The 24678-nt window shown below is 34.8% G+C and overlaps 1 protein-coding gene and 1 non-coding gene across 2 annotated transcripts in view; both read right to left on the bottom strand.

Annotated features, from left to right (window-relative positions):
- Cadm2 (cell adhesion molecule 2) overlaps positions 1–24678 on the bottom strand; it is a 919498-nt gene that overhangs the window by 313883 nt on the left and 580937 nt on the right. The gene's annotated exons all lie outside the window — the stretch shown is intronic.
- LOC114611552 lies at positions 17883–18039 on the bottom strand. The gene has a single exon (XR_003709854.1). It is a non-coding gene; the product is annotated as a U1 spliceosomal RNA (small nuclear RNA).

The following is a 24678-nucleotide window of genomic DNA, read 5'->3' as shown; positions in this document are numbered from 1 at the left end:
AGAAGAGAAGAGAAGAGAAGAGAAGAGAAGAGAAGAGAAGAAAAGCAAAAGGGAATTCTGGAGTCATTCTATCATTCTTTTGAAACAATGATAAGAGTTAACATACAAAAGTGTCTTTAATTAAAGGTAGAGTCCAAGTTCTTGTTAACATTCTGTATACTAATTTGGCTTTTATTTTTAGTGAACGCTTAGAGTTAATCCTATTTCAAAAATTGTTATAATATAAAATTAAAAATTTAAAATTTGTATTTTTATTCTAGCTGCAAGAATGCTTTTTGTTTGTTTTGTTTTGCTTTGTTTGTTCATATTGCTAAGGTACTTCTTAAATTCACCTTTACAGAAGGCTCCTTATTGTATATGGCTTCAGAACTCTTCATGAGTTTGGCTAATTGTACATCTCCAAATACTCCTCTGTGGAAACTAAAAGAAAACCTAGGGAAATATGGGTAAGTTCCAATACAGTGATTTATCATATGGAAAACCAAAGAGAGATAAACTAGTGGTGACTGGACAGGACTAGAGTGTTATGTTTACGAAGGCAAAGCTTTTAGACATATTTTTACTATACTTCCCTGTGCTTGGCATCAGAGCTGATCAGTTTAGGGAGCTCTTCTCTTTTTTCCTCACATCGATTTCACCACTTTAATGTTCTGGGGTTTCAGTGCTCACTCTCTCCCTCCTGTTGAGACAAGCAGCTGTTGAGGACGACTATGGCATTTTGCTGTATCATTTAATTTTTCAGCAGAGCTTTATGTAATAAATCTGCTGTCAGCCTGTCTATTTGTGTCACTCTGAGACACATGAGGAATGAAGCTCTGAGAACAGCAAAGCATAGTACACTCATTTCTTCATGGCTAAAAGCAACGGATCAACAGCTAAATGAAAACGTCTGCCTCTTCCACGTTGCAAAATCCATGTTGAGCCCTTCAGCATGTTTTTATCACATTCCCAAACAAGCTATCACCTGCATAAAATAGATTGGCTGTTCTGTATCAACCATTCAGTTCTGTAGTTATCTTAATCAAAACTATCAACTTATTTTAACCTGGAAGTTGCTCACAGAATAACTGTTCCAAAGATAGGAACTAAACCTCAGGTGCTAATAGTAGAAGTAAACATATTTATTTACTTTTCTTTCTCTGATAAATAAAATGCAAAGTGGATTTGTAGAGTAGACAAAACAGTGCTTATATCTTTCAAGTACCTATCCTGAAAGCCAGAGATATCAGTCAACTCCACTAGTGTCGATTTCATCTGCAAAACGAAGCAGATGTGTTTTGACAGTTTCTAAGGTCACTTTCAGCTCCAATGAGGTGTGCTACCCGCAGGTCTTAAATCCCATAGTGCCTCTTACTCACACATACATGACTTAAAGCAAGCTGCTGACTGTGCAATGCAACTCAGTATGTTCATTACAGTTTCTTATAAAGAGGGAGAAGTTTAACCTTATTTGGAGCATGTAGCACAGAGATTAAACAGAAAGTTCAATTTACAATATACTTGCAAAGTGCTATCTGTCCTCCTTTTTCTCTGTATGAATTTAATACCGGATGCAATCAGCATGCCTAATGAACTGTAAATCTCACACCTGCTTGCATGCTACATGCTAACTCTCTTCTCATGATGCAACTCCCTTCTGTGCATTTCATTATCGATGTAAATTGTTTAATAAGAGTGATCAGTTAGGAAAAGCACTGACTGTATTTAGGCCCCAATGTGACAAAGTCTATTCTTGTATGCAGTGTTGAAATTTTCCCTGACAAGTCTGAGCATTTATTTACAGGAGCTGTCCAGCATCGAAAAGGGCTCTGTTAACACAAACAAGACTTCAGGCTCTTCTCATTTACTGTCTGATGAAAATCGAAGAACAGCGTGCATGTCAATGAAGGCCATGAATTTTTCATATATTTTGTTCTTTTTCAGTCCTCTAAACACCAATATTCTCTGAAGTGATTACACAGTCTTCTATCAGGAACTTTATTCCCTGGGTGGCAAGAGGCCAAAGGAACATGAGCTTGAACTGACCTTTTAGTAAGTTTGATTGTGCCATTTTGCTGCCTTAGAGGAAGAAGAGGAAGCTGGCTTCAAAAAGCAAGTAATTTGTGAATCAAGAGAACAGAGAAGGAGCAACGTGTTAATTAGAAAGGTATTTTTTAATTCTCCTTAATTTAAATATCACCTGAGGCAAATCTCAACCGCAAGAATATGAAAAGGCACTCTCTGTGTGTGAACACACATATATATTATATCTTTATTTATGGAGTTAATTTGTCACATTTTCATTGCAGGGACTATCGCACAATTAGTTTCCTAGCATTTATTTATTCATCCTGCCATTCAGTGTCATTCAGTAATAATTTATGGAATAAGTGCAGATTTGATTATATGCTAAGCACAGTAAAAAGAAAGATGAAATTATCCAGAAACATATTAACCTTAGTATATTTAATAGGAGGCCAATTGGGTATAGGTTAAATTACCACTCATACAGTTGTTTGTTTTGATGTGATTGTAAAACCTGCAGAATTTACATGTTTGTACTTTTCTGTAAACACAGAATTCTAAATTAAAATAGAGATGATTCTCTTCATTTAAATAATTAACAAACATTTCAAAGTCATTTTTATGATTTTGAAGAAGATAAAATGTCACATATCTAATAGATCATACTTAGTCTATAAAATGTAATATAAATTTCAGAATTTTGTGGGTAAATTTTTTATAAATAACATCCTCATGTCTGATAAGACATTTGAGAGCATATCTTCAAATACTAATAAAAATTGAAAGGTTTTCCAGTGGAAAAATCTTAGTTTGTAAAGGTTATTTTCTGCTTTATAATATATTTTATACTCTACTAATATTTATGTTACATTAAACTTGGTATTAAATAAATAGTAACAGGGTAGAAAAATAATCAGAATTATTTATAGAGCAGCATGGCCATTTTACCTGTGAGTTAAACAATTTGAGGATAGTTGATAGAGAGAAAAATACTGGGTCACATGAAAATTTTTAGCCAGAATAACTACATCTGTGATTTTTATCCGAATTCCAACAATGACAACTAGTTTCCTAAGAGCTGTTACATAAAACATGCAGCGGAGCCCCCAAGCATCCTACAGACACAACTACAGCCAGACAAACAGCCACTTGCTGGCTAAGTCTAAGATTAGAAGCAATCCCTGAATTAATCAGAAAGATTTTCAAGCCTTCTACCATTCCCCAAGACTGGAGTAAGGCACAATACAATCTAGAAATTGAATTTCTTAAAAAAGAAATTCATAAGTCAAGTTAGCAAGATGTTATTGTGTACCTATTATGTCTCAATATTGTTGAAAGCCTTCCTTGAGAAAGGAAATAAATACTGTATTTGGCGTGTTCTTCTCATGGGAGTCTACATTCTTATTAAAAAGACCTATATTCACGAGACAATGAGAACTCAGCCTCATCTCCCACTCTACACACTCCTGGTCCCCGGACTCCGTTCCCATTAGCTTTTCCTCTATTCTTGGGAAGCACAATGATCAGACCCCATGAACAGATTTAGCCTTGAGAATTCCTATTTTTCTATTAGACCCCATTGTAAATGTTGTTTTCTCAAGGAATTTTCCAGGCACTTACACTTAACAGAGGCTACAATGATCCTTTCAGTTTTACTCCTTTGTAGAATCAGGCATTATTTTCTTCAATTTGCCACTTTAATGCCTCTGCTTTGAAGTCATTGTTTTAAAAAAATCTGCCTTCTAAATTAATGACATGAATATTAAAGGAGAGAGGTTGTCTGGTTTATTAGACCTTATATCTCTTTACATTATCATTTCTTTACATCAGTCTCATTGACAATTAAGACAACATAATCCTTTACTCTGTGAGGTACACTCTGCAGAGCAGGACGTTCAGTAGTGTGGCTGACAGTTCCTGAAATAATGTCATATGTTACCTGAGTTTCATATAACAACCCTAAATGTCTCCACAGACTGCTAACTGTCTTTAGGAGACAACATTTTCCTTCATTTAGATCAATAACCCTGAACTAATAGGAGGTGTCATATGTATTATATGAGTAATTGATAAATGAGCTGATAATTGATTTTCACTGTGTTCATTTGAGACTCAGTGCACTAATCTTAAATTGCCAATTTCATAATTTATCTAAGAAGTAAATGAAAAGAAATGTAGGCACATTTCATTCAATTTGAGCATAATGTTTATAAATTTCTAGCAACTGCAATTCTAGATAAATATTATTGTCAGGCTATATGCAATAGATATAGATTACTGCCCCATTATAGTTTATTCAGCAGATAAATTCAGTATGAAAGCAGGACAATTTGTTGAATATCAGATGTTTGAATCAGGGTCTTACCATGGGACCCAGTCTGGAATCGACTCCTCTGTGTAGATCAAGATATCTAGAACTTGTCTCTCTGTCAGACTCTCCAAAGTGATTTCTGGTATGCTCACCTTCAAGATTAGTACATTGAAGACATATTTCTAACTTTGTATAAGTTGGGAAGGCAGAAGTACAAAAGATTGGATTTTTAAAAAGAGACCAACTATATTAAGATCAATTATGAGTCAGAATAAAATGGTCACTGTGGTTCAGTTCAAGTATACTGCTTAGATAAAGGCCTGAGAATCTGTCAGTTCCTATGTGTGTTAGGCAAGTTTCTAGGGCAGAGTAGATAAGATCTTGTTAACTAACTGTAAGATATATGTGAAGAATGTCTTCACTATCACCGTCAAAGCAAATCACTAAAAGAACGCTCTTAACAAACATGGTTAGCATCACATTTGAACACGCTTACTCCTCACATGAGATACATTTGCATCACAAACCAATTACAAATTTGGTTTCATCTACTCAAGTTATTTCATTTTAATATTTTACATCTTAGACAGCATAGTAAAGAAGATAAATATAAAAACATTAAGCTCTCTGGGACATAACTATTTTCATAACGATTATTTCTCTTGACTTGTTTATATTTCTGGTGACTACTTACACATTAGAGATTATAAACCTAATGATTCATTCATTAGACAAAAAGAATGCCAGGTAAATAGGATAATATCTGCAAGGCTATATGAATCCAAAATGCGTATTTATAGTTTCAAGATACAAAATGAAAATATGTTGCCTTATTTTATAAAAATGTTTATTCTTGAAGTTTAATGACTGATCATTTAAATTAGTACAATTCTAATCTCAGTAAAGAAAAAAAATCTCAAATTCCAAATATCTTGTAATCACTGGTAAACCACTAGTTTTGTATTTTTCCATATTTTTTAAATTAGATATTTTCTTTATTTACATTTCAAATGTTATCACCTTTCCTGGTTTCCCATCTGCAAACTTCCTATCCCATTCCCCCTTACCCTGCTTCTTTGGGGGTGCTCCCCCATCCACCTACCCACTCCTGCCTCATCACCCTCGAATCCTCTACACTGGGGCATCAAGCCTTCACTGGACCAAGGGCCTCCCATCCCATTGATGCCATTTTGTATTCTTAAATGATACGTGTTTTAGGTACTTGAAAGTGTGGTATTATTAAAATTTTAAAATAATTCTCAGCCAAAACCCACTCTGGAATATTTATATTTTGTTTATATTTTCCACAAGACCTTCATGTTTTGGAGAGAAGGAAAAAGCTCTGATTACACTGCTAGTAGGGGTTCTTCACCCTCATCTAGCACAGATCTCTGTGCCTCGGGATACAGGCAAAATTTATACATACACCTAATCTCTTCCTGGCTTTCTCCTGTACACTCTGCTTTGTCTGCGTTCCTTTGCTCAACTCTGTTACCTATTTCTGTTTTCTCCTTTCATAAATAACAACTAAATCTTTTCCTGAATTTAAAATGCAATTCACTTATTCAAGGTTAGTTTCTCTGTCATTCTAATTGCAGTTGCTTTTTAGGTATATATTTGATTATGTGCCTATTTACATTTATTTAGTGGATATTTGTGTGTGTGTGTGTGTGTGTGTGTGTGTATGATAGAGAGAGAGAAACAGAGCAAGAGACAAAGACAGAGAAAGACAAACAGACAGACAAAGAGACAGAGAGAATCCTTTTCATTAATTTCTAAAGGTCCTACTTAGAAGTAATCTTCACAAAGGAAAAGCCTCTTTCCACTACTGAGGACTACTGCTTTCCAAACCTAACTGCTTCCCTCCCTTCACTAGGCTGACTAAGTGAGTTGGAATGGTCAACTTGGCTTCTGTATGAACTGATGATTCCCTGATGGATGATAACCTCTGAATCTTGCATGTATCAGTTTTCTACCAAAACAGACAAACAAACAAACAAACAAACCCTTTCAATGACAATCCTTAAATTAATTAAAATATAACTTGAACCCACACTATTTAAAACAATAAGGATATAGCAAACTATCACAAATTTAAATGAGCTGTAACCTAGTAACCTAAAGTTGTCTAACTTATCCTTCTGCTTACTTTCCTGTCCTTCCTCCTCCATCCTACATATCTATGCTCTCTTCTTGACTCTCCATCTGTCTCTGTCTCTGTCTCTGTCTCTGTCTCTGTCTCTCTCTCTCTGTGTGTATCTATCTATCTATCTATCTATCTATCTATCTATCTATCTATCTATCATTTATCTATTTCTATTTCCTCCCTGTCTCTCCTCCCTCCCTTTCTCCCTCCCTCTCTTTTCCTTCCTCCCTCTGTCCCTTCCCCCATACTCCCCCACCCCAGGCTCTTACTTTCTTTGACCTTTCTTTCTACTTCTCTTCTATTTGACAACCACCACAGAACAAGCCTGAGGAGACAGTGGTACCATCTTCTGCATTCAATGACTCTGTTTAAATTGGTGTTTCTCAAGTTGCTCTTTTTTCATATTTAATGGAAAAGATTTTTCTTAGCTTTGCAGGAAGTATATTTTTTCTTCAGCCCTCTCTTCTCTGCAATCTAGATAAATTGCCAGGCAAGCACATTGTAACCTTGCTGAATTTATCTATAAAAACACTCACATAGCTTGGAATTAGTATGCCCCTGGAGACTACCCTACTTTTTCTTCTTAATCAGACTTTTAGGTGGATAGTGTCTTCTGATGGGGCAGAAAGAATTTTCAAGCAGAATAATATTGACTCACCAAGTATATTATCTCATACTTGAAAGAGAAATTGTAACTTAGTAACAATGAGATTGTTTCCCTCGACAGCTTTTGTAACTTTCTGTCCCTGTACACAGACAGAGGGCTTCCTGGTAAGGACCTGGGTTTGTGAAACATTAATCCCTCACAGCTATTTCTGAGCTCTTAGGTCAAGAGACAGATAATTTACAGCCAATTACTTTACACTTCATGTGCTCAGAGGCTACCACTTTACCCCCAGGAAGCCTGAACCCAATATGTTTGATAAACAGGCATACTCAAAATACTTACCACAAATCTTACATGAAGTCAAGGGAAATACTATAGCACCATAAGGTATCATAACATTTTCTAATCAATCTGTTTTTGCTAGAGTTTCAGACTGATTCTAGTATTTACTTGTGAAATCTTACAGAATGTAGAGGATTAAACAGAACAAATCTGTATTCTGTAAATGCAGCATTATCATATGGATTTAACATTTTCATGTAGTTATAAAAATTCTGCTATTCTGAGACATTCTACCAGCATCTGACAAATACACATGCAGATCTTTACAGCCAACCATAGGACTGAGCCCAGGGACACCAATGAAAGAGCTAGAGGAAGAACTGAAAGAGCTGAAGGGAATTACAACCCTGTAAGAAGAACAATATCAACTAACTGGACCACCCAGAGCTCCCAGGGAATAAATAAATCACCAACCAAAAAGTATATATGGAGGGAGGCAGGATTCCAGATACATACATAGCAGAGGATGTCATTATCTGACATGAATGGGAGGAGAGGGAGGCTTAATGCCCCAGTGTAGGGGAATTCTAGAGGAGTGAGGCGGGAGTGCGTGAATGGGTGGAGGATCACCCTCATAAAGGGAGGAGGGGGTAATGGGATTGAGGGCTTGGTGGAGGGGTAACCTGGAAGGGCAATATCATTTGAAATGAAAACAAATAAAATGATTAATAAAGCATTCTGCTACTATTTCTCAAAAGAATATATACTTAATACTTTTTGTTCTTATTGCATACTTTTGGGTGATTTAAAACAATCAAGGTAAACAGTTTTGAAAACTAATTCTTTTTTATTATTTACTGAATCTAGGTCTTCATTCATGCTAGCAACATGTTCTATCACTGAGATATACTTCAAGAGCATATTATAATGTTTAGATTTAAACAAACTATGAGAGATTCAAATAACAGTTATTGATCTCAACATGGTGTTGCTTTGAGAAACATAAGAGCTACAGACAATAAATGGCTGCTGAGACAGGGTAATTTGATCATCTATGGGGATGAGCTTCTCTAACAGGCATTCCAGTCCCAAATGGACTTGGAAACATATATATGTGTGGAATATAGCAGGTGATTTGTATAACTAAAGTAGAGTCTTATTTGATCATGATACTGGAAAATTTAATCCCATATTTGCCTTTATCTAAACTTACTAAGAATTACTAAAATAATCTAGGAGGGTTTTTTTTTTGTGGAGGGGGAGGGTACAAGGTTTCCCTATGTGGATCTGTTGTCTTGGAAGTCACTCTTTAGACCACGTGGGCCTTGAACTCAGATATCACCTGCTTCTGTCTCCCAAATGCTCAGATGTCTCAAAGATTTCACTATTCATAGTTAGAGAGGAAGAAATAGATAGTAAACCTCCATGATCTTAAACTTCGCTTCTAAGCCAGGCAATGGTGACATATACCTTTAATCTGAGCATCCAGAGAAGTGCTTATTGAACATCTAAGGTGACAAACGAATTAGCATTTCTCTGGATGCTACTGTGCATGAAACGCTGCATTTTCTGCACTCCTTAAGCTATCTTTCCAGAGAGAGCATCTTCAGTATATTAAGTTAATACAACAATCATATTGACTAGTTCAGATAGCCAGAAGGCCTGAAGAAGAGATGACAGGTTTGAGAAATAGAGAATAATGTACAGTGATAGCTGAAACTAATATAATCAAATGATGCCATGCTGAAAAGATAGATTTTAATGAGAGGCAAAAGTAAAATGAGTGTTAGCAATATAGATTTGAAGAAAATTTCCAAGGAGTTCTCTTTTGCTAAAGGATAATTTTATATTTTCACGATATAAAAAGAAAACAAGCATGTTTTGAATGAATGAGAGGATATTAAGAAGAGAAAATCAATATCATGTCATATTCTCAAGAACAGTAGTGCCCAGTGGAAGTAAAGAGTCCAAGGAGGTATTTCTTTGAAGGTTTACTTCTAATTTCAATAATTTGCTATCCATTTGTCACATTTATGTTTAAAACAGGAGAAACTCACATGAAAGTAGAATATAGACAAATGACAACCAGTTAATCATTACAAAGTAGGCTCTCTGCTCTTCTATAATGCTCAAACAATGAGAATCATCTAAGGAAGAATTATCTATCCCATTTCTCCACCACCCTCTATCCCAGAATACACAATTTGTGAAATCAACCACCAACTATTCATTCTTTCCATCTATCTGTGTGGATGGAAGTTATAGAGTTTATATTGCTCCAAGTGATGAGAGATTTATTGTATGTGAAGAGGCAGAAAAATCCAATTTAATAGAAACACCAAAGGTTCTTCCTTCTTTGGGAAAAGCGTTATTTTAGCTGAAGGAACTGATGTCCTTTGTTCAACAAAACACTTCAGTACTTACTTGAGCTATGAAAGGCCAAATCTTTCAACAACTTAGCGAAATGCTGCTACTTGGGCAAAAGGATCACTGAGTGTCACAATAAATCACATTTTACTGACCTTCAGCTACAGATGAGACAGACTGAGAGGGATGATCAGTCTATGAGTGAAGACAGCTCAAAGAACTTAATTCAGAAAGGTCATGGACAGAGGAGATAAAGCAAGTGAGCAGGGCCTACAGGAGCCCATGCTATATCCACTCCCTGGTCTGCTAAAATAGTAGCCCCCATGCCTACACAATATGCTACCCTGCTGCTTTAAAAAATAATATTTTAATTGGTTTTCTGAGAATTTCCTACAATGTGTTTTAATCATAATCATCTATATCTGTTTCTACTCCAGCTTTTCCAAGATCTATTTCCTATCTCTCATCCACTCGGAACTTGGGTATCATTCACTGGAGAATGGTCTACTTACAAGGGGTCTTACCCACAAAGATAACTGTCTCCTTCTCTTAGAAGTCATCAACTGTCAATAGCACTTCAGTCAATCGTGGGAATTGCAGAGCCTTTCACTCTTCTGTGCTGAAATTTTGACTAGCTTGAATTTATTCAGGTTTGAGTAACTGAATAAGTGACCACAGCTGTTATGAATTCAGAGCACAATGGTCTTGTCATGTCAGTTGTCTTTTTATAGTCAATATTGGAGCCACAAAATGAATACAGCACACAAATTCCGATTATACATTAGCATCACATTTCTTCCTGTTTACACTAACATCACAAATTCACCTTTTACTTGTATTAATTTATGCCATTAGGACATTGTTGTGCAAATTACTGAGCTCCTGAATTTGATTTGCTTGTAACTGAAGAAAAGATGGATTGCAGAAAAATCAACAACAGCAATGAGAAAGGGTGGGATTCTGAAACAGTTCCAGAAACAGAAAGAGCAGGTATTTCAAAATCATGGCTATTGAACCCTGAGTAACACTGTTTCATAATAAATGTCTGGGATACTTGAGAATGCAACAAGCAGGAACACTTAAGGCACATCTCCTACTCGTTAATAGAATAAAAGGATTATAGTAGTTAGTGTATGATTCATTTCTATTTAGTTATGCACTGCTGAACAACAAAACAATATAGCTTCGTGTTTAATTAGAAAGATAATTCATACAAGAACAGGAATCAGAGAAAGCATGTGGACAGCTCTGTTCATTTATTGCTTTCTATTCATGGAAGGTAGATTTTGAGTTCTAAATTCTTCCTACTGAGACCACAAGTTTGGAACATAAAATAGAATTGGAAGAAGCTTGATCTGGAAGAGGCCTTATTGAGCATACAATGCAATTCTTTCAATTCGTAGATGAGGAGACTGACATCCAAGGAGAGAAATTGAGTGGACTGAGATCAGACAGCTGCTGCCCAGAAGAGGAGATCTTGGATTAGTCAGTATTCAGGAAAAAAAAAAACTTCCTTTATGCTGTGCAGTTATTTCACCAAAGAGAAATACAAAGAAATAAAACAATAAGAATTAAGTTATACATTAAATAATAAAAGCAACAGATATTTTGCCAAAAGTTAAATTGCTATATTAACATGTTTCTGTATTTTGTAACATTGAATAATTCATGAATTTGTTATTTTTTTTCATGCCTCATAGACTGATGATTCTAAGGAAGCATACAAGGAAAGGTCCTCACCTTAAAAAATAATCTACTTGCTTTAGATGTATCATTGTTTTGCCCAAGTGTGGCTTTGTTCTTTGGGACTCTCTAAAAGACTTATTCATATTACCGTTAGATATTTCCCAGGAGAAATAACACATCCTTCCTAATTCTGCAATTCCTACCTGCCCTTTGACTTGTCACTGTTCAGATATTAAAATTCCAGTAAAACTGTTTTCTTTTTCAAATGGTATGTCTACACAATATAGGTGGCTGTTCCTTATGCCCAATACCATTTATAAAAGACCTTTAACCCTTCTCTGCTCTTTGATTGCATGAAATGTACCGAGTACTTTTCTTGTTTGCTGGCTAAAGTTCTTTATGATCTCAGAAATAATAGTTTTTTGTTTTCATGGAAAGAATGTGCTCCCCACTGGAGACGAAGGCTGCAGAATCATCTCAGGAAAACAGAAATAAGACCTGAAGTCTTAGATTCCTTTATAATATCAATTATTGAAGAAAGGAACTTTTCTGAACACAAGGAGAATGGTAAAATTGAAAGATAAATAATGACAGGGAATGAAATTCTGGGTCGGAATGAGTATAGTTAACAAGTTTGACGGCATCAAGCTTTTTATTAAATTAAACAGGGACAGAAAAGGTTTTATGTACACTTACAGGCAAAATTTTAGCTGAAAATGTTCCTGGTTTTAAAATATAAAAGGAGAATTGAATTTTATTATCAGAGGGAAGAGATGAGTTAAGTCTATAATTTTGAATTTTCCATTAATTTCTTTCTGGAAAAAAATGTTTGGCTGTTATAACAAAGAGAAGAACCAAAGTAATACACAGAATACAAAAGATATAAATTACATGTTGAGTGCATTCATATTCAAGATAAGTCATAAATGACTATGTTCATTTTTAAAAGTATTTTCAATAATTATTTCTAAATTGAGCATCAAGAAATTATTTTCCCATTCCCAGGACAGAAAACAGTGAGGATGTTTGACTGATATTTGTATATCTTTGTTTTTTTGGTTTTTGTCATTTTTCTTTCTTTTTATCAGAAAAATAAAGAGAATGAAGAAAAACAAATACCTTGGCTCTACCTGTACTATTAGTATTTACATGATAATTTCCTAAGGATCTAAAAACTTGAAAATATCAAACTTGCATTAGCAATAGTTTGTATTTAAGCCATCACCTGTGGCTAAACTTGCAAATATCATCATTGAGACAGGGCTGAGACGCATACATAGCCAGTTTCAGGCCAGTTCTGATAATTACAGTGTATATGCATCTGGGAAGCCCAGTTTGTTGCAGGTTAGTAAAAAGCCAACTTCGTCAGTATATATGTTTTTAAATAGCCTAGAAACATAGAGAACACTTAAAGTTTTATTAATCAATAATTCTACATGAAGTTACAGTGATACTGTCTTGTTTTCATGATATTTAATTTCTATTACAAGTCTATTAAAAAAGGAAAGTGAGAATCTCAGCTTACAGATGAGGAAAACAGAGATTTCAGAGCACCAAAATTCAGGTTACCTGACTTGAAATATTTCTCCCATTTCTCTACTCTTCTCCCAAATTTTAGCAGGCTGAGGCAAGTAGATTAGCATAATAGGCATTCTGAAAACACATAGCATCAGTTGCCACATTGCTAATTTGAGAGAAAACCCCAAGAGGAAATTTGGGTTTCTCTAGAGCTCTCTTGTGATTTTCTTAGTTTATTTTAGGGGTCTCAGTAGGACCTTTGCAATAAATGAGAAAAAGAGACGGCTTTCTTTTCTCTCTAATACCAAATGCTGGGTAAATAGGTCGGTAAGTAGATACTTAGATACAGGGATATAGATAGAAATATAGAAATAAGATGCATAGATAGGTAGGTAGGTAGGTAGGTACATACATACATACATACATACATACATACATACATACATACATTGATGCATGGTAGGTAGTCTTAATACAGACAAGATGAATCACCAATGTTCTTGCATTATGGAGGGAAAGCCCAAGCTAACCTTCTCAAACATGATATGATCATTTCTAGAACATTAAAAATAGATGGGATAACCAGTGCCCAACAACCTGAATATCAACGTTGAGATACTTAATGAAATTTTCTACATCTAACAAATTTTCTTTTGTTTTTTTATGAAAGAAAAACCTCCAGTGTCATTGCTTAAGAGTCATCATCCCATAAGTAGGCATGATGTGGGAGAACATGGGGCATCAAACTGCATTATGTTCTTTATAAATGAGAACTGACACCATTTGAAAAGGTTGAGATGAGGAATATAATATAAACAAAAATTTAAAGTGAAATTATCTCTGCTATTGAAACAATGAGAAATAGTCAATTACAATAAAGGCATTTTTTATTTTTTAAGACACAAAAGACCTTGTAAAGGGATAAACTTAACTTTGGTAAAAGGATTCTTCTGTTTACATTAACATTGGCAGCTAGGTAATGCGAAAGCAGAGCTCAAATGTTAGAGGTAAGTTTCTGCCTTTTTCTTTGTTTTGAATGAAATAGTTTGAAGCCAGAATTAACTATTAGAAACCCATTTTATACAGAAAATAATATCCAATGTATAATGACGATAAAGATTTAAAGACAAGGCATACCACTTTTTGTAGGATACTGATTCCGACATCACAACATTCAAAATGATTTTAGTCTTATCAAAAATTATGTTTAGTAAAGATATGATGTAAAATTTATCTTAAGGTTTCAGCAATCACCATTTATGCATGTTACGCTGCTGTTTGTTGCTGTTGTTGTTTGGGTTTTTGTGGGTTTTTTGGTTTTTTTTTCTATAACTACTGAGCATGTAGAGTGTGCCATTTATCAAAGACAGCTTTCAAATTGAAAGTAATAAGTTTACATTTGAGCTGATTAATCAATTTTATGTTAGTTGTATGTGTGTTTTGTCTTTCATATGTGTGTACCTCATGCATGCTGGTACCCAGGGAATCCAAAAGAGGACTTCGGTTTCCTTGGAAATGGAGTTTTAGATGATTGTGAGCCACCATGTGGATGATGGGAATCAAACAAGTTAGTGCCCTGAACATCTCTTACCATCTACACTCCCTATAGTCCTCATTCATTTAAATATTCACAGATGTTCAATAACTCTCTACAACATTCTAGATACTCTGTGATTCTGAGAATTTAGCTATACAAAAACAAGAAAAATTTATCATTTCATTTATGCTAGTTAGCAGACAGAAAATAAAAATTAGATGAATACATTAAAGAGAAATCAGGATACATGATAGGAGAAGAAGTAGGAATTTCATTGGTTATGGCAATGATTGAAGAAAGAAAAGGCAAGCAGGTTAGAGACGCAGTTTGATTTCTACAAACAGTCAGGCCTAATGAGCTTAAAAAATACTGCAGGTAACAAAATTCCTATGATGTTTTATGTCTGTTTTGCTTCATGAGATAAGCAGTACTCTTGACAGTAGCCCATATATGAAGTAAGTATTAATTGTATTGACCAGTACCGTTATAGAGGTAAAACTTATAGGGACAACGAAGCCTAAAGAAATGACTAACATCATTACTAAGAGTTAATCTCTGGATTCAAATCTGTACAAAGCTTATACCATTACATTTCCTGTCACTATGAATTGTATGTTCTATGAGTAAACTAAATATCTGGTGAGGGCAGCTGAATAACTTTAGTAGCATTTTTCACAATATGAACTCAAGAAACATGAAGGTTCCTAAACATTAACAAGAGAACTAGACAATTATTGTGATTTTTTTATTTCAGCTTGTGGAGTGAGATGAGACTTGTGATTTTCCAGAAATAAAACATTGCCTTGATTTCCATACTATTCATCCTTCAGCAGAGAAGGAGGTGATGCAACAATCACAGTATGCCAGGGCAAGTCATCTCACAATCATCAGGGAATAACAGAGGAGGTGATGGTGAGGACTATTGGGGAAGGTGGGATGAGCTGGTATCCACAAACATTTCCAGATGGTAAAACAGTCAGACAGATTCTTAAAGGAGGAAAACAAAGTCCTTAGGCTAAGAACAGCTTGTACAAACGGATAAGAAAAATATATTTGAAAGGGTGTAAACATGTTCCATCTGGGGCAAGGCTGGAAGCCTAGAGAGATGACATAGGAAAGGTGGGGTTGGGAACAGCTGGAGAGTTATTTAAAAGTCAGGAGAAGGGGAGTGGCAAGAGCTGATTTGCACTTGTGAAGCAACCATTGCACTCAATTTGGAGGATGTGTTGGAACAAGAGTGGGAGGTAATACTTAAAGTGAAGAGATTGTTTTAGTGATTATTAGAACTGGGCATGAAGAAGCAACTGCAAAGGTTTGGAAGCCACAAATTCCTTATAAGCACAAGAGTACAGAAATCCTATTTCAAATTTTAATAGAGCCTTTTATTTTTGATATGTACTGTGCTCAAAAACATTACTTCCATTCTCAAAATTTTGTCAATCAGAAGCAAAAGTAATATTTTCCAATAATCAATGTATACACATCAAAGACTTTTACCAAATTATTATATGTAAGAGAGTAAAACTTTCACTTTGAAGATTTAACACATTAACATTTGATATATATTTATTCTGAAATATATTTATTCAATTATTTTAAATGCCCTTAAAAAACTCAAATACGTCAAATTATCTATGAATAAAGGTAGATAAAGCTGTACAAACCAGTGAAAATATAAATAAGCACTTACTGTATGTTCTACCACAAGGTATAAATAATATGAACCCTTACATTCATTTAAATACAAAAAGAACAATAATACATGTATTTATGTTCACAATTTCAATTTACAGTATTATTTTGGAGTAGGGAGATGGTTCAGAGGTTAAAGCACTAGCCACATAAACATGAGGGTCAGGTTTTATATTCCCAGGATACATGAAAACATCAGATGGGAAAGGCTATCAGCCTGTAATTCTAAAGCTTGAAAATGAAAATCAGGGGATTCCTCAAACCAAAATAGGTTATTCAACCAGATGTATCAACAAGGTCTGAGTTAAACTGAGTGATCACATCTCAAGGAATAAGTTGGAGAGTAATTGTGCATATGTGCATCCACACACATGCCAACAGAATGAATGTATGAATGCATACTATGTGCATGAACACAACAAAAGACAAATGCTCTTGACTAATTTAAATCAACTAAAAAATTACTTTTAGGATGTTGATAAATGTAAAAATACCCCCTAAAGGTTTTAAAGATGTTAGTGGTGATTACTTTTATTTTGTCTAGATGTAGAAACACTGAAAAATACATAATTCTTTGAGCATCTATGATGATATGTCCAGAAAAGTACACTTAAGTTAGAGAGTTAAACCTTGAATATGGGTTGGTTCATTGCATGGTTAACAGTCTAAGACAGAACAGAAAGGAAAAATGGAAAGAGCATAAAATCAGCGTCTGTCTCCTTATGGTTCTGAATTACAGGTGTGTATGAACAGCAGCCATTACAGCTTGTATCTCCCAAAACCATTTACTAAAATGCTTTTAGTGTTGTTTTGGTCAGGTGTTTAGTCATGAGAAAAGGAACTAACATGGGGATTCTATGTGGTTTATTTTGTGAAGCTTTTGAGAAATTTTTTTTAATTAAAATTCTGTCAATTTTGTCATCTGTTATAGTCACTATTTTTAATTTAGTATGAAGTAGTTTACTTCGTACACCTCTTTACAATTTTTTTACTGGTATTGGAAATGAAAAAAATCACAAACAAGAACAACAAAAATCTAAGTGCAGAAACTCTTGATTTCTCAAGTGCTCAAAATAAGAGTCAGTTGAGTGCTTAGCTTTAAACATGTGAAGTATATGACCTATTCAAAGGGTTGGGGAACATTGTGGAAGAGGGTCAGAAAGACTAAGAGTATAAAATACCGAGAAAGGCTGTGCAATGTTCCATGTTGCCAAGACACAGACATTTCAATCACAGTCTAAGAGGAGTTAATCTTGCCTTCACCGGATATGTACAATGTTAGTCATGTTATTATGACTAGCACAGACAAGGAATGAGTCAAGGGACTATATTCCCAACTCATAGACTATGGGCTCATGGGACATTCTGGGTGAGAGGCAGTCATTGTTCACCCATTGATGAGACCATCATCTCAAATGAATAGTTTGAAATTCATAGTCACACACTAATCCTTGGTTAAAAATCAATGAGTCACAAGACAGAATGTTAAGACATGAATTTAACTAGAGTATATAAACATACTTTATATTTATAAATAATAAAAAAGTAAATAAATTATATAAGTAAAGGACTTGTGAAAAGAAGTAGAAGGTAACTGATTGAGATGGTGATATAGAACGTTGAAATAAGAGTAATCCAAATGATATCAATTATATGCATGTATGTAAGAAAATATCAAAGTGTTGATATTGTTTTTTTTCTTTTTTCTTTTTTTTTAATAACTGATTTCTCTCAGGGGAGAGGGCGAACGCAGTCCCCCACTAGCACAAATTATGCAGTCGAGTTTCCCGCATTTGGGGAAATTGCAGGGGTCAGCACATCTGGAGTGCAATGGATAAGCCTCACCCTGCGAAAACGTGATCATGGTATCTCCCCTGCCAGGTAAGTATATTGTTTTCTTTTTTAAGATTAAAAAACCTTTAATGCTTTGGGAAGTAAATCAGGGTATGTGATAGTATAAATGTTGAAAAATTACAAACAAACGCAAAGAGGCTTCCTCAGAATCAAAACTCAAGGGGTAGGAATTTGCATAAAGTACTTTAATTAAGATAGGGTTTGGGTCCTTGGCTTCTTTTTAATTTTTTCTCTGTACCTACAATTTCATGTCATATGGAAAAATAACAAACATTTAAATTGAAATGACTCATGTCATCTAATTTACCCAAAGATGAAAAGTAGTCATTCTCAGGAAGAATTCCCCAGATGTAAAAATGGAAACCAGCCCCAGGAAGTACACTGCAACCAACTGACCAACTGCAGAGCATTGCCAATCAGGACGCCTTGCAATCTAGTAAAAATATAAGTGGTCCATGTGCTCCTGTGCATTCATTAGATCTGAACCAATGGTAATTTTCCCGTTAGGCTATGGTATTAGACGGTGGAACTGCAAATTGGCCATCCCCTAGAGAAGGATGAATAACTCAGTTCACAGCAATAGTTAAAACTGCTGCATGCAACATAGCCCAATACTTTCCCCCAAAGAGATGAATTCTTAAAATCCCATTTAAAAACCTTAACCTTCTTTCTGAAGGTTCTGTTTGCACAGTAAATGAAAGCTAAAATTGTATAGCTCTACCTCATGCTTCTCTTTTATTTTTCTTCTTTAGAAAGGAGTTTGATTATAGTTTATAATAACCTAACTACTGGCAAGAGGAAGCGAGGCGTGCACTGAACATGCTGGTCAGTTTCCCCTTTGGAAACATCTGATCTTATTCTGTGTCAAGCTCTGCCTGTCCATGATGTTATTTTTAAACCTTGAAGAAGGAGGAAACTGATTGATCTTAAATCATTTCTAAAAACCTATTTCCCCTATACTTTGCCCATTATAAGCCATAGGAATCAACCTGACCCCTGCTGATAAACTCCATAGTTTGAAAACACTAATCAAACAAGATAGTGAAATGATCAAAGTGTAGTAGTCTGGTTCCTCCATTCAGCGTGGGACATATCTGTGAACTGAAGAAGAGCAGGAGATTTCAAATGCAGACCAAAAGAACTCTTTAAAAGCATTTCTTTTGTACTTGAAAATTTGTTCATTTTGATATATATATATATATATATATATATATATATATATATATATATATAACCAGGAGTGCTAAAAGCCTAATAAATTTCTTTGATCTGGACATGGCAAGTTCTTAAAGAGAAAGTCTAAAAGGTCGCAGACTGTCTGCTGTTCTCTGAAAATTAGAATAAAAAATTCCATCACCTACTTCTTCCCCTCCCTCCTACCCACTACCCTAACATGCTGAACAATCAATCTATCCATGTTGGTGATATAGAAACTACCAGCAATGATTAGAGTAAGATCTAAAGCTACTCAAACATTTTTGAGTAAACATATAGAAATTCCATAATTTATGCCTTTCCAAGAGATGCAAGTCTCATGGAGGGATGCTACCAGAAACATTCTCAGGAGACACTGAGGTCACTTCCCATGAATGGGAGGCTCTATCAACAAGTGTCTCAATCTTACACACTCGGGTCAATAGGTGGCTCAGTCATATGGCACTTGCCTAGCCTATGTGTGGGTTTGGGTTCTATCCTGAAAACAAACAGTACACACACACACACACACACACACACACACACACACACTCATACATATACACATGTACATACAAATATACATGCACACATATGTACACACACACACACACACACACACACCAATATGTCCGTTATGTCTGTTGAGGTTTAGTTTCTTGCTATTTATTGTAATGCTAAATGTAGACCTAAAAGACCTGGTTGTCCCTGAAACCAAACCAGAGAGTCTGCCTGTACACCTTGGTCCCAAGTTATTTCTGACTGGTAAATAAAGATGCCAACATCCAATAGCTGGACAGAAGAGGCATATTTGTGGTTTTGGTTTCCCAGCCTTGGGAGTTGGAGATACATTGAATGACAAGGAAGAGGGTGTAGGAGCAGAAGGAGGAGCGGGAGGAGGAGAAGCTACCATGGGCTAGGAGTCAGGAGAACATAGCCCCTACGGCTGCCCAATTGGAGTTAAGAGCAGTGTGGTTGAACATAGTAAGTAATAACTCGGGGTTATCAATCAGAAAGTAGATTCTAATAGAGTAGAGAGTAGTACCTGCCCAGCTCTTGTGTTGATTAAGGTTTATGGTAAATATAAAGGCTTTCATCTGGAAACTAAAAGATCAAAGGTGGGGTAGAAATCACAGATTAGGATTAACAAAGCCAAATGGATCATTTAAAATTCAGGTGACCCAGACAACCTTCATGAAGAAATGAATGCTCTAAAGAGAAACCGAGGGCTCCAATTTTTTTTTTTTTTTGAGTATGGAATATAACCTTGCCCCAGAGCAAGGAATTCATCAGAGATCATCAGGGTACCACATTGAAACCACATATTTATAGAAACATAAATATCTACCACCAATCTTATAAATAAAAGCCTTCATGCTGAGTGGGACCATCATCCAATCCTAGCACTCACGAGGTTAGAAGTATATGACAAGTTTGATGCTCTAGTAAGCTTCCTAGGTGAAACCTCTCCAAAACTAACAAAACCAAAATAAAGCACCCACCCTCAAAAAAGTCAACTAGAGAGAGCGAAGGAAAGAGAAACAATTCTAATCCAACAATTTGTTAGCTTGGATAAATCTTTTTTAAAAATAAAATCAATTTTTGCAAGTTATTGGAGCATTATTTATTTTAATTTGTTATTTTTGTGACCTTTCTATATTATAAAACTTAGCAATTGTTGAGAATTATCAGAACTGATTATGACGTAGCCTGTTATATTTAATCCCTACTGTGCCTCTACAACCTAAATACTATTTTCACATATTTTTAAAAAAGAAAAATCAATGAAGAGAGGTTATATAAGTAAAAATAATTATTGGGATCCAGGTTTAGATTCCATTTGTTTGTGTTGTCTCTTGCCATGTTACCTTGAGAATCAATGAGAAAAATGCAACATTTCTATAGACAACCAAGACTAATAAAAACCTACCCATTTACTAGTAGAGAAATGCATTTACAAAGGATATGTATAATATCTATATCAAAGGAAATAATAGAATTACAAAATGCCCGTGACTTCAAAAGAATAAAAAACATTGTAGATATAGTGGTTTAACAGTACTATAGTATAGACATGTTTAGAAACTTGTTATGAGATAGAATTGAAAAATCACATTAAGTCTATTAATTAATAGCATTTTTGTATATATCTAATACCACGGCATTCAGTTTCACCTAGTTTATAAGAAAAGGAGAATCATTGAAAAATTTTAAGATGATTCACAATTTGATGGTAGTTTCAAATTAGAGCCATTAACTATAAAACATGTAGACATGTGGATACATGTAGAAACATACAGATTGCAGAATGAAGGATTGGAAAGTCACTATAATCATCCAGGAATGTTCTCTTAAACATTTGGAAGTTCTATCTTAATCTTTCCTTAAATATCCTAAAGCTTTAAATAAATTATTATGATGGAAGATACTCAAAAAAGATTGCTGGGCAGTGGTGGTGCATTCCTTTAATCCCAGCACTTTGGAGGAAGAGGCAGGAGGATTTCTTAGTTCGAGGCCAGCCTGGTCTACAGATTGAGTTCCAGGACAGCCAGGGCTACACAGAGAAACCCTGTCTCAAAACAACAACGACAACAACAACAAAGCCTAATAGTTTTATTTATTCTAGATTTACTTTTATTGTTTGTGAAAGATAAAGAAAATCTTCATCCTGCTACAAAGAAATCAACTAAAACACATAAAAGTGTCAAGATTACAGCTTGATTTAATGACTGGCAAATGTATCTTTCATTTATTAATATATAAGTTATAATGGTGGGTTTGTGAGACATTTCAGTATATATCAGTGTCTCAAAATGCATTAAAGACACATTAGAGACAGATGTTTTAACTGTGGTATCTGTGAGAGTAGTATGAGTAATTCCTGAAACTACGTGGAAAAGGACAAGTTACTCTGAAAACTAAATCAAGGAAATATATTAGTAAAGATGAGAGCACACTCTGAAAACAGTTTAAGTGGAGGGCTTTTGACCAGTTCCAAAATCCCAACATGGTTATATTATAATATTATATTATATTATATTATATTATATTATATTATATTATATTATATTATATTATATTATATTATATTAAAACATAATATTATAAACATAAATCATTAAATTCCACTTTATACTCATTGACTAAAAAACTTAAAGAATGAAGACCACCTATATTTTTTAAACAAGATATGATAATATTTATGTCTTGTAGTAATATGACAAGACAGCCTTAACTTCAGGAACGGGGATCTGAATTGAATTTTATAATTACTTTTTAATTGCAGGTATTTTTTTTTAGTTAATGATTTTCAAGAATTCATATCTGTAAAGAATTCTCAGTAGAGCCGGGCGGTGGTGGCACATGCCTTTAATCCCAGCACTTGGGAGGCAGAGGCAGGTTGATTTCTGAGTTTGAGGCCAGCCTGGTCTACAGAGTGAGTTCCAGGACAGCCAGGGCTACACAGAGAAACCTGTCTCGAAAAACCAAAAAAAAAAAAAAAAAAAAAAAAAGAATTCTCAGTAGGTTTAATATGAAAGCAAAAGATTATAAACTTCATGTGTGAATCATTTATTATATTGCTTGGGATGTAGTAAGCACCAAGGAATTATATCTTTTATTAATATGCAGAAAGGTAACTTAGATGTGTTCTGTCTTAGGGTTTCTATTACTACACAAACATCATGACCAAGAAGTAAGTTGGGGAGGAAAGGGTTTATTCAGCTTACACTTTCCACATTGCTTTTGATCGCCTAAGGAAGTCAAGACTGGAATTCAAGCAGGTCAGGAAGCGGGAGCTGATGCAGAGGCCATGGACGGATGTTATTTACTGGCTTGCTTCCTCTGCCTTGCTCAGCTTGCTTTATAATAGTACCCAAGACTACCTACCAGCCCAGGGATGGCACCACCCACAATGGGCCCTCCCCCTTGATCACTAATTGAGAAAATGTCTTACAGCTGAATCTCATGGAGACATTTCCTAAACTGAGGCTCCTTTCTCTTTGATAACTCCAGCCTGTGTCAAGTTGACACACAAAATCAGCCAGTAGAGGCTCCTTATTCTTACTTTATATTGTCAGAGGAACATTGACATTTTCAAAAAACAAGCTAATATGAAATATGATTTTATAAAATAAAAAGAATCTCTTTACAATTTTTCTGATTCTTAATCTCAGCAAAGAAAATGACCTTTAGTTAGTCCATTAAACAATTTCTTTCTTGTCCTGATTGCTTTTTCCATCAACTTGACACAGGCTAGCTATTGGGGGTTGGAACTAGAAAATGGATCTATCAGAGTTGCCAGCTAGGCAAGTTTGTAGAGCATTATCTTCATCAATAATAAATATATACAGACCCTTCTGTTGAATTTTCTTTGTTTTTATATGATTCTGACTGTACCTTCATTCTTTCTTCTTAGTGTATTGAAATATTTAACTTTACTATTCTAATTTATGGGGCCTATATGCCTATATTTCAAAGACTTTGAACATTTTTAAAGATATTTAACTTTTTAAATATTTGAAATTTTAAAGACTGTGTGGCTTTTAAATTTTGAAATATGTTTATACGAAAATAGCAACATTACTATGAGATCTTGGGAATAAGCATGAAGGAATGGTTTTGAAACCAAAATAATTACATGTTGGCCTGCTGGTAGACATGGATTTAATTGTCTTAATGGACATGAACTTAATTGTGTCAAGCCCTGTCATCTTGACACAAGCTACAGTTGTCGGGAAAGAAGAGCAAAGGAAATTCAACTGAAAAAATGACTTCATTCAGGTTGGATATAACGAGAGTCTATAGGTCATTTCCTAGACTAGTTATTGATGTGATTGGATCAACCACTCTGTAGGTGTTACTAGACATGGACAAAGGATCCTCAACTGTATAAGAAGGCTGAGCAATCCATGATAAGGAAGTCAAAAAGCATTATTTCTCCATGGCTCCCACATCAGTTCCTGCCTTCAGATTACTGCCTTATGTTCCTCCTTTTATTTCCACCAATAATGCCCATCAGTAATGTTGTAACCTGTAATGTGAAATAAACCATTTCTGCTCCAAGTTGTCTTTAATTATGTTTTAGCACAATAATAGAAACCCCAAGAGAGATGTACTAAAAGGTATGACCATAAAATACTATAAAGGATCTATAAATGTGTAAAGAAACACAATACAATGTGCCATGCTTTTTGACTGTCCCTCATTTACTGTTAAAATCATCAGTCAGTCCATCAATGATCAGGATTGAACCATTACAGTTGAATATGTAAAGAGTGGAAAACTTAAAATATTCAAGATACTTGACAACACAATTAAGTATGAAATACACATATGAAATCTTCACTAACACTCTGGGTAGCAAGTAGTGTTAAAGAGAGGGATGAAAATTACATCTGAGAGAGGGAAGTATAAAAGTTTCATACCAACTCTCCTCTATTCCATTATCACTAAGCTTAAATCTCTCTCCCTCCCTCCCT

This window comes from Grammomys surdaster, unplaced genomic scaffold (assembly GCF_004785775.1).
Source record: "Grammomys surdaster isolate TR1022 unplaced genomic scaffold, NIH_TR_1.0 126115, whole genome shotgun sequence".
NCBI classification, from domain to species: domain Eukaryota; kingdom Metazoa; phylum Chordata; class Mammalia; order Rodentia; family Muridae; genus Grammomys; species Grammomys surdaster.
This window is presented reverse-complemented; position numbering and strand designations above follow the sequence as displayed.